The sequence below is a fragment of the Molothrus aeneus genome, chromosome 7, assembly GCF_037042795.1.
Source record: "Molothrus aeneus isolate 106 chromosome 7, BPBGC_Maene_1.0, whole genome shotgun sequence".
Taxonomy (NCBI): Eukaryota; Metazoa; Chordata; class Aves; order Passeriformes; family Icteridae; genus Molothrus; species Molothrus aeneus.
In genome coordinates this window covers 23,313,074-23,323,292 of record NC_089652.1, presented here as the reverse complement: position 1 = coordinate 23,323,292, position 10,219 = coordinate 23,313,074, and positions in this window count along the sequence as shown.

Here is a 10,219-nt window from a genome sequence, read left to right as displayed (position 1 = left end):
AACAGCGGGATCCTAGGATATGACTCCCCCATAAGGGGACCAGACTGGGGACAAGGTGTGTTTGATGGTGCCCAGAGAAGTGATGCAGGGCAGGGCCATTCCCCCCAAGGATGTATCACATCCCCCAGTGAGGCACCAGGCTCTGGGCATCCTGGATCTGCAAGGACTGCAGCTTGCTCTTGCCTTCCAGCCAATTATGGGAATAGCATTGTGAAAGAGCATTGTGATGCCAGCACACCTTGGCTGAGACTCCCAGTGCTCCTTGGTTCTGTAGAGACCCTGTGTGAGCTGGAGACCCTAGGACACTCAGAAGAAAACACAAGGTCCCTTGATCTTTGCCAGTGTGCAGGAGGCATGGCTGGGGTGCAAGTGCTGTGCTGGAGGGCTGCTTTGTGCTGCAGGCAGCACGCTCTGGGTGCAGGCAGCTCCAGGGCACAGGCATCCTGCTTGCAGCATCTCATTTTCCTCTTGGGGCCAGCTGGCTCCCAGTGCAATACCAGTCTTCAAGATCTGCTCTGTGGCTTCTCTGCTGAGTGTCTGGGAGCCACAGGCAAGGTGCCAGTGTGCCTGTGGTTACGAAAAACAGTGTCCCCATGCTTCCCTAGCTAGGAAGCAGCCACTGGGCAGCTGTCCTCACAACCACACTGCTGCACAGAGCACGTGCAGGACACCTCCTCTCCCCACGGCCACTGCTGAGCTTCCAGAGCCAGCTGCCAGTGAGGGCTTGGCTCCCCGTGTCTGGGCATTCCAAACTTCTATTCCATGGACCACCCTCCCTGACGCATCAATGGGATATGTCCCAGTCCCACCAAAGGCCCGTGTTTCCTCACACAGAGGGACTGTTTGAGCCTGCTGAGCTCCAGCTTGCACATGCTGGTGCATGGCCCCCTACTGCCCTGTGAGGGACATCTCCACCCTGCAGAGCACTGCACGCAGTTCTGGGCTCAAGTGGGAAGGTTCAAGGTGCTTCACCCAAGAGAGAACAATGACCATCAGTGTAGAACAGCCCAGGCAGATGATGAAGGTGGTTTCCAGTAGAGGGGACAAGACTTCCTCAGTGTTTTCCAGTCATCTTCCTACAGAGGCAAATTACTAAGGGAGTTCCAAAACTGAAAAAGGAAATGGCCATTCCTTTCACTTGCATGTCATAAAAGGGAACTGAAAGCTCTAAAGAAGACAAGTCCTTGCTGGCAGAACCAGGAAAAAGTTATTCCAGTTTCATTAAGTATTTTAGCCCAAGCTCTAGAAATTCCTCCGTCCTTGAGGGTCCCTGCTGCCGAGGGAACCACCAGCTCAGTGTGAAGTCCAGTGGTTTTCTCAAACTTTGAACTTCCTGGTCCCAGCGGCAGGAAGGCTTCTCAGATCCTTCTAATAAACTGAAAGTAAATCTCACTTCTTGCCCCTGTGGTTGTGGAGAGTGATGGGAAAGCCTGACCTGAGTGTGACTCTGAGAAGGCAATAGACCTGAGCTGGTCTGATCAGTTTGTACCTCTGCCAGGTCTGAAGCCAGATCTGTGGCTGTCCAGATGTGGATACCCCAGGCTGGTGCTCTCCAAGACCCTGGCCTTGTGCCCACCAACAGACACAGAGTGGAAGAGCCAAAGGGACAGTGGATTCCCTCCAGCACAGCAGGTTTCTGGTTTCTGGGTCCTTTCTCCTCTCACCCAAAGCCCCAGCTCATCTCTTGCTTCTGGAAAGCTCCAGCAAGGGTGGGGAAGGTCTCTGGGGGTGGCAGGGGAGTAGTGGGGGGGCTGGGACTTTCCCCAGGAGATCACAGGAGGAACTTTGGCTGGAGGGTGGGGGGAACCGATGAGGAGTTGCTACATCATGCCCCAATGAGCCGTGAGTAACTCCTCTGGTATTTCTTCCCCTCACAGAACAGTCATCAGAGCCAGATCCTGCCTGGGGGAATCACTACACGGGAACACCCAGCCCCATCCAAATTCCATTCCTGCTCCCATCAAAGCTCTCAATATGAAGCAGAGCTATGAGTGGACAGTTCTGTCTCAGTGGTAGCCCCTGTCCCATGCCATCCACTGGGGTGGCACGAGCATGGACATGGGCACGGCTGGCAGTGATGGCTGGTTGAGCCTGGTCAGCTGCTGACCCACAAAAGCAGCCAGTTGCACCTGGGCTACTGGAAGTCAGGAGAGAGCAAAGCCTCGTTGTGTCTGCTTATCCAAGGGGAGCAGAGGGCAGCCCCTTTCCTGCTTTAGTCCGGGCAACTGGCTTCCATGCTTGAGAAGCAAGTAGCCATGGCTTGAGACCCATGCTGAGAGCCTGGCTGGCACTGTTATGTGAGCTGAGATGCAGAGAGATGCTTCAAGCCTTTCCTGACGTTCAGCCCCAACATGTCGTGCTTGGCACCAGCACCCGTGCAAGCCCCCGAAGAAGAAAAAAAGTTTGGCCCTGACTGACCTGCTTGGCAAGGCGAGGTACCTACAGCGAGGCAGCACCTGGCTTGGGATAGGAGCCCAGGAGTCCTGTGCTCCCCCCACCAGGCCCAGCTCCTGCCACCACCCCCCTGGCACAGCGTTCCAATGGCATTGCCCTCCCTCGTGAGGGGTGGGTCACCTACCCAGTGAGAAGGCTGCAGCCACCACTGTGTTGAGCTCATTGAGGTACCAGAAATGCCAGCAGCAGCCAGGCCCTGGGAGTGTCGCCTCTGGCTGGGCACACTGCAGCCTCCCTGCTCAGCCACAGCTGCACCAGCCCTTGGTCCTCCAAGGGAGTCCCTGGCCATGGGGCTGCCACACAGCTGCAGAAGGGCCAGCAGAGCTTGGACATGGGTGGGATGTGGAGATGGAGAGCAGAGGGAGGGTTTGGGCTGAAGGCTGTGGTGGAGCCAGGGCAGCTCCAAAGGCTGGGGTAGGACAACCTCTAGGGGGAGGCTGGGTAAGGGATGGGAAAGATCTGGGCTGAGAAGAGTTTGAGGTGCCCTGAGCCCCTTAGAAAAAAGATCTGAGCAGAGGCAGTGGACACACTGGAATGAGAGCAGGTGGCGAGATGCAGGAGGAAGGAGGCTGATATTGTTTGGGAAGGGGCTGATGTGGAGATCCTCCACAGCCCAGACCCCAGTGGCTGAGATCCTCCCCAAGCAGATGGGCACCAAGTCTCCCTAGAGAGCCTCTGGGCTAGAGGGAGAGCTCTAATCATTAGACCACTTAGCTTGTGTTGTGTCCCTGCTCTAATGGCTGCAGTTACAGTTGGACCCAAATGCTCTTTACCCTCTTAGTCCTAAATGTGGTCCTCTGGCCAAGAAAACACCAGGGACACCCCAGGCCTCTTGGAGAGTGTGTGAGGAACACCAGCCCCTGGCACAATAGGGTACCCAAGACTTTTCCTGATCCCTTGATATGTCACAGGGAGTGCCCAACCCTGGCCACTGTGTGAGTAGGGTCCAGCAGCACTCCCAGCTCATTGCTTCCATGAGGCTGATGGAGGAGACAAGAGGATGCCTGGCTGTGACAGCACAGGACACGCTAGGGAAGGATGTGAGTCTGGAAGCAGCCTGGTGGGGACACCAGGACAGGTGGGGAAAGGGGAAAAGCTTTTTGGGTACAGTTGGAGAACACCTGGGGAAGACCTTGTGCTACTCCTCTCCTTCCCCCATTGCAAAGGGAGGTTTTGGGCTCCGGAGGGAGATGATAGAGGGGCACATCTGGCATGGGGGCAGGACACTGGTGCAGGAGGGTGGGAGCAGGCAGCTGGGGGTCGGGGGATGAAAGCACAGGGTCCAGGAGGAGGGAGTGACAGGAGCAGTGCAGAGGCAGCCAGCACAGCCAGGTGCAGTGGGAAGGGCTGGGGGGAAGGCAGGGAAAAGAGGCCAAGTGCAAAGAGAGCAAAGGCAGCGGAGGAAAAGAGAGCGTGTCCAGAGAGGCAGAGATGAAAGGGGGAGTGAGGCAGGGGAGAGATGAAAGGGCCACGGCGCGGGTGCTCCTGCCTCCTCCCCAGGCTCCCGGGGCTCTGTAATCCCCGAGGAGCTGGCTCCTCTCATGTGGTGGCCCGCAGCTGTGTGCGGTCGGCTCAGCCCCACCACTCCGCACTGGGACTTTCCAGGAGGGGGAGAAACCCAACACAAAACACATGACTGAACCAGCGCCTGCCAGGCCCCTGCACGCGGGGTCCGGGGGCACCCTGGCGCGCGGCACGCCCCGAGATGCCACAGCCCGCTGGGGCCAGGGCCAGATGCAGACATGGTCCCCTCTGCTCTGGGGAAACCTGGCCCAGGGCGGGGTGAACAGACCTGGCTGGTCAAGGGGCAAAGCCATGAGGTGCAGGTGAGAGCTTGGCTGAGCCAGGGAGAGCACGGCTCAAACAGAACCTGCATCAGCATGGGGTGGCCTCCTAGGGACACCCTCTGAGGTCACAAAGGTGAGGGGTGAAGGGGCCATATGGGCTTGGTCCTTCTCTCCAGATTTCTCTGTTAAGTGCCATACTGCCTGCTGGGCTTGGCTCTGGCTACCAGGGATGCAGCAGGACTTGGCATATGGAGCTGGAACCCATCCTGGTGGGTCACTGGGCCATTTGTTTGACTGCTCCAAAGCAAACTGAAAACTCAGGCCACTGCAGATACTGAAGCAGCCCTTTCAAGGCACTTGTTACCTAGGTTATCTCTGTTGTCCATACCCAGCTCAGGCCACTATGGGGGGTTCTTTCCCATAGCAGATGACCTTGCTGCTTGGCAGTCTCCTGTTCACCACTGCTGACTGCAAGGATGCTGGACTCAATAGGGATGCAGGCTCTCTTCTCATCTTTGGGGCAGGTGGGGCACCCATGGAGGGTGTCCCATGCCTCTCTTCCTCCTTGTATCAGTTTTGCCCACCCCAATCTTCTCTCCTGTGCCTATGTGAAACTGGTGAGCTCAGCTAGAAATCACTCTGACAGCTTGAGCAGCACCAGAAGCTGCCTTTGCCTTCTTGTCTCAGGGATTTTCCTCTCCCCATCTCCAGTTTCAAGATTAAAGAGGCAGCTTGGCCAGTGAGTTCCCCTGAGACCCTTGTGAGTGTCACTCTGTAGGACCTTCCTGTTCCAAAGGCTCTCTGTTGCCAGCTCCACAGGTATTGCCCCTCTGGGAAGATCCCATCTAACTCCATTTTTTTGGCTACATCTGGAAGCATCCTGACTTCCTCTGGACAATCCCATCCATACTCAGCAAGGGGACCCTCCACGGGACAGGGAGGTCTCAGCCTTGACACTTTGTCCCTGCCCATGCCACATCTGAGTCCTGCTCTGCACCAGCTGGGGAGGGTCACACCATCCCAGCCACACGCCCAGGAAAGAAGGGACACAGCTATCCATCCCAGCTACCTCACAACTGCACAGCAGCCCTGGAATTGCTCCTGGGAGCACATTTCCGTGCTGGCTGGGAGTAGTGACTCCACGGCTGCAGTGGGGTCTCTCCTCAGGGACCGAGCTGAAGAGGTGATGAGGGCACTGCGGTGCAGAGGAACCCAGCAGATGTGGAGAGCATGAGGTGGCTGTCCGCAGGTCCCCATGCCTCCAGGTACGAGCCAGCCCTCCCCAGAGGAATGCTCCAGCACAGCCGCAGCTGCAGGGAGGGGAGGCGCTTGCCAGGCGCCGTGGCACGAAGGCATGATAGGGCACGCTCCTCCTGCAGGACCGTGAATACCTGTCCCAGACACTCAGAGGCACACAAGGCGTGTACGGGTGGCGCAGGAGCGCACACCTCGTCAAGCTTGGGCGGTGGTGCTCCACCGGGAGAGGAGGCTCCATCCAGTTCACTCTCCCAGTGCCGCCGGTGAACGGCAAGCTCCCCCTCGGCAGAGCCCTCTTCCCCATCACACTCCGCACGTAGCGCACGGGTCCTGCGGAGGGAAGGAGTGAGGAAGAATGCCCTTTCCTCCTGGCACAGGGGGTGCAAGGGGTCTGGCCTGAGGCGTGGAGTGGGCTGGGTGGTCTTACTGGGTCCCTCCAGCCTTAGCATCGCTGTTTGAACGAATTGCCAAGGGAGTTGCTGAGCGAGGATCAGAAACGAGGAGATGTGCAACACAGCGAAAGAATAAAGACAAGCACAAGTAGTGGTGCCTGGTGACTTCTGTCATTTGCTGCTTGCATGGGCATGGACTGCATGCCTGTCACATGCACGGGGATCCATCCATGTGAGCCTCACCCATATTGCTCACTCACAGCTGCCCCTCTGCTGCTGCAGGATCCTATTGCTTGGAACAGGCTGCACCCCTCTGCCACACCAATGACCACACTCCCTGCACCAGACCAGGAGCATGTGTCATCCCAGGAGGCTCCCACATTCTGTGCTTGATTGTGCTCTCGGCCCAAGTACTGATGCACATGTCCCTGGAGGCATCCTGAGGGGCTGGCTCCAAGTAAAGAATGAGGAAAAAGCTGATGCCAAAATCTCCAGCTGCTTGCAACAGCTGCCTAAAAATAAGGATGTACCACACCATGACATTGCCAGTGTAAGTCGTCTGCCATGAGCAGCTGGGGTAAATACCTGCCAAAGGAAGGGGCTTCTGCTGAGCAAAGCTGGGCTGGTATTGATAGCTCTGTGCTGGCTAAAGGAGTGCTCCAAACTTCCTGAGAGACAAGGCTAGGAGCTCAATTTCTCTATTTTTGGGCTAGCAAGAAGGCACCACACTGCTGAAATACTTTTAGCCAGGACCAAGGAGTCTGAAGTGCTGGAGGAGTTTGAGCCAGATGAGCTGAAAACCTTTGAGGACACCTGTCCTCAGGAGGTGGAAGCTGTGACAGGAGAGATGCAAAATCAGAAGACTTCTGCCATGTGCCTCCAGATGTAGAACCCACAGTAAACCTGAAGTGGCTGTGAAGTGGAAGGCAGCAGCACCGCCATTGCCCCCCATATCCCTCTACCTGCACACACTGCCTGCCCAGCCTTACAGGGAGAAGTAATCTGTGCTGTCATGATGTGTCACACTCACTGTTCATGGATGCTGAAGCCTGCCATGGGATGGAGTGTCCTGGATTGTCTTTGATGTCACTGCCTGATGAAACCACTCCTGCAAGGTCCCTTGGCAGCAGCCCTGGATGCAGGGCAGATATCCCAGACTTGCAGGGGCCCCCCTTCAGGTGGTGTTGGTTGGGCTGAAAGAGGAGCCTGACAGCAATGGGAAACCTGGGATGTGCTGGATGATAAGCAGTTTTTCCCTGGAAACCCTTAGCAGACAGTAGGCTAGTAGAAGAAGCCTTGAAGAGACATCCCCAGGGGCATTTTGTGAGGTGAATGCCCCATGGCAGGTATGCCCTGCAGTGAAGCATAGTTCTAAATCGAGGCTGAACTGGGCAGGGCTGTGAGGCACTTTTGTTTCTTGACCTGGGGACCAGCCCATGCACAATTCAGGGGGTGCTCAAGCTGTGAGCAGAGCCACAGATGCAATTGGTCCATGTGCTTCCTGGAGCCTCCTGACTGAACGTGTCACAGGTTGCTGCAGTCTCAGCCCTTTAGGATTTGGGCATGCAGCTCCATCCCTGCTCTTCTGGGGAGATGTCTTTTTCCACCAGGCCTCTTTCTCCCCTGTGCCTCTGCAAAGCCTGGGGCTGGCCTGGCCCCACGCTCAGCAGGGACCACAGCATCCCTCAGCCAGGCTCGGTGGGAGCCTGGTGCTCCAGCTGCCAGCAGAGTGGCTCTCCCTTGCCAGCTGCCCCGCACTGGGGCTGCAAATAAACAAACACCCCAGAACCAAGCCCCAGAAACTCATCCCCTCCTAACGACGTAATTACAGCGAAGCAGCTGGTGAGCAGCACTTGAAACCTGGCATGTAAACATGGCTTTCTCCTCCACCACTCAGGCAAATTGCTCTCCTCCTTCAACGGGAGCAGTAATTTCGGGAGAGGGGTCCACGTTTTTGTGGTGAGGGTTGTGGCCAGAGACTTTCATCTCAGCCTTTTGATGCAGAGCGGGAATAATAGATGGCAGACGTCAACACCCCACCTTGCTGTGCTTCCTGCTCTGGGCCATTTTCCACCTCCCGGTGGGTATTTGAGTCTCCTTGCCTTTTCCAGCCCCTGGGCCAGCTGCTGGCTCCCTCTCCTTTGCCAGGATGGGTAAGGGCACAGGGAATCTCAAAAAGCCAGACCAGCCATCCAGGAAATAAGAGAGCCATCTCATGCCCAGAAGGGCTGGCAGAGAGAGGCACAAGGGGATGGCAGGCCACATCACCACCCTGGGGCACATCACCACCCATCTCACTCTCTCACACCACCACTTCAGGGCTGTGTGTGCTCTAGAGCCAAGGGACTAAGTGTGTGCACTCAGATACCTTAGTGATGGGCGCCCTTCGAGACCAGTCAGGGAGGTGAGGCTGCCCAAAATGAGGGATCACCTGAAGATCCTCAGTGATGTCACCTCTTGCAGAGTGAGCCCAGACTATCACATGAGGGATGTCCCACTCTCTGCACAAGGATGTTATATCATTTCAGCATCCTCCAGTCCTGTCCCCTGCTCCAGTCTCTCAGCCCTACCCAGAGCTCCATTGGCTACCACTGAAGAGAAGAGGAAGTGTGTGGGAAGCAGAAGGCAGGGAATGAGGAGGCTACATGGATGGAAGAGGATTGGGAGAAGAGATGGAGTGAAGGAGTTGTCCCAGTTGGGAGAGATGGGTGCAGAAGATCTTTGCTCCCTACCTTACCTCCCAGTCTCTCCAGTACTCCCAGCAAGCAGCCCTGGGCACGATGCTCCTGAGCTGTGGTGCCTGTGCCTGGGTGCTGGCTCACCGTCCCCGTGCTCCTCGCTGCTCGCCCAGCCTGCTGCCACCAGGAGCCTTCCATGCTGAGCCTGCAGAGCTGGGTCCCTCTGGGAAAGGAGGTGGCCTGTGTCCTGCCAGCACAGGGAGGAGTGCCACTGCCTCCCATGGTGACAGCACAGCGTCCATACAGGGACAGGGAGGGACGGGGACAGCCCACACTGCCACACCCAGTGGCAGTGCCAGGCTGAGCACTGCTCAGTCCAGTACTGTGGCATGCCAGCTGGGCATGGCTGTCCCAGCACAGGCAGTGGCAATGCTTTGAGAGACAATTGGTTTTGTGGGAGTGATTCCTGCTGGCCATAGCACCCAGATGTCATGTGCTGAGCTGTGCATGCTGGCAGCAAGGGGACAGAGCTGGGCATGTGGATGGTGGCTTCCAGGTACCTCAGGCTGACTCTCTGCACTGTTAGCCAAGGGCAGGGACATTGTGGATGGGTCAGACTGTCTCAGCACACTGCAAGAGTGCTGAGTTGTGTTGGGATTGATACTCCAAGTATCAGCCACAACATGCTGCCTTCCACCCTGCTGTCTTGATGCTCCCCTACAACCAGAGCCAGGGTGTTAAATCCACTCCCCTGGACCACTTCCAGCTCAGGTAAATGCACCTGCCAGACCCCCCTTCTCTGCAATTCAAGGTCAGAGCACCATCTTTCACTTGCTGGGGCATGGAAGGGATGCTGTTGCCTCCTGGGAATGCTCAGCCGATGCCCAGGATCACCCCTGGCAGGCCCAGGGCTGGTGCTTGCTCCCACATAGCCAGGTGCTGCACAGAAGATGTGCATGGTCCAACTCCCCACTGACGTAACTCCTGGGAGGCAGACAGGAGTTGCCAGTGGGGAATTGGCCTGCATTTCTTACAGCACTTGGGGAGCTGTGTGGAGAGGAGGTAATTGTTAAATGTGGGCTGAGATAGGCTGAGCAGGGAGGGCAGGAGGCCAGGGAGGTGGCAGACACCTCACCAGGGCTGGCTTGGTTTATACAAGTTGAGCTTTGTTCAGCATCTCCCCAGGGTTTTGTGGCTGGGAGGTACCATCCTGAGCTGCCTGGATGACAGGGAGCCAGGTGGCTCCTTTGTGGAGCCTTGCAAAACCTTCCCCACCAGCCATTCCTCAGCAGGACAAAGCACTGACAGGAAGGAGCCGTGGCAGGAGTGCCTCCATTCTATCCCAAATGCTGGTGCTAAATCCCTGAGGAACAATGGCCTCAAAAACCCTTGGGAGAGCAGCACAGGGTGCAGATGGTGAAGCCTCCTTATCTGAACCAGGAGATGGTGACCACTGCCTGACTGGGTCTTGGAAACCAGGTTGAGGGCAGAAGCAGTGGGGTGGAGGCTGTAACCTCTCCCATTTGATCAGGGTCCTGAATGCCAGAGGAAGCATCATCTGGCACAGATATTTTGCTCCACATTGGCCAAAGACTCAAGGCACAAGGCTTCCAAGATTTAAGAGCATCTGCTGGGCCAGTCTTCGTGGACC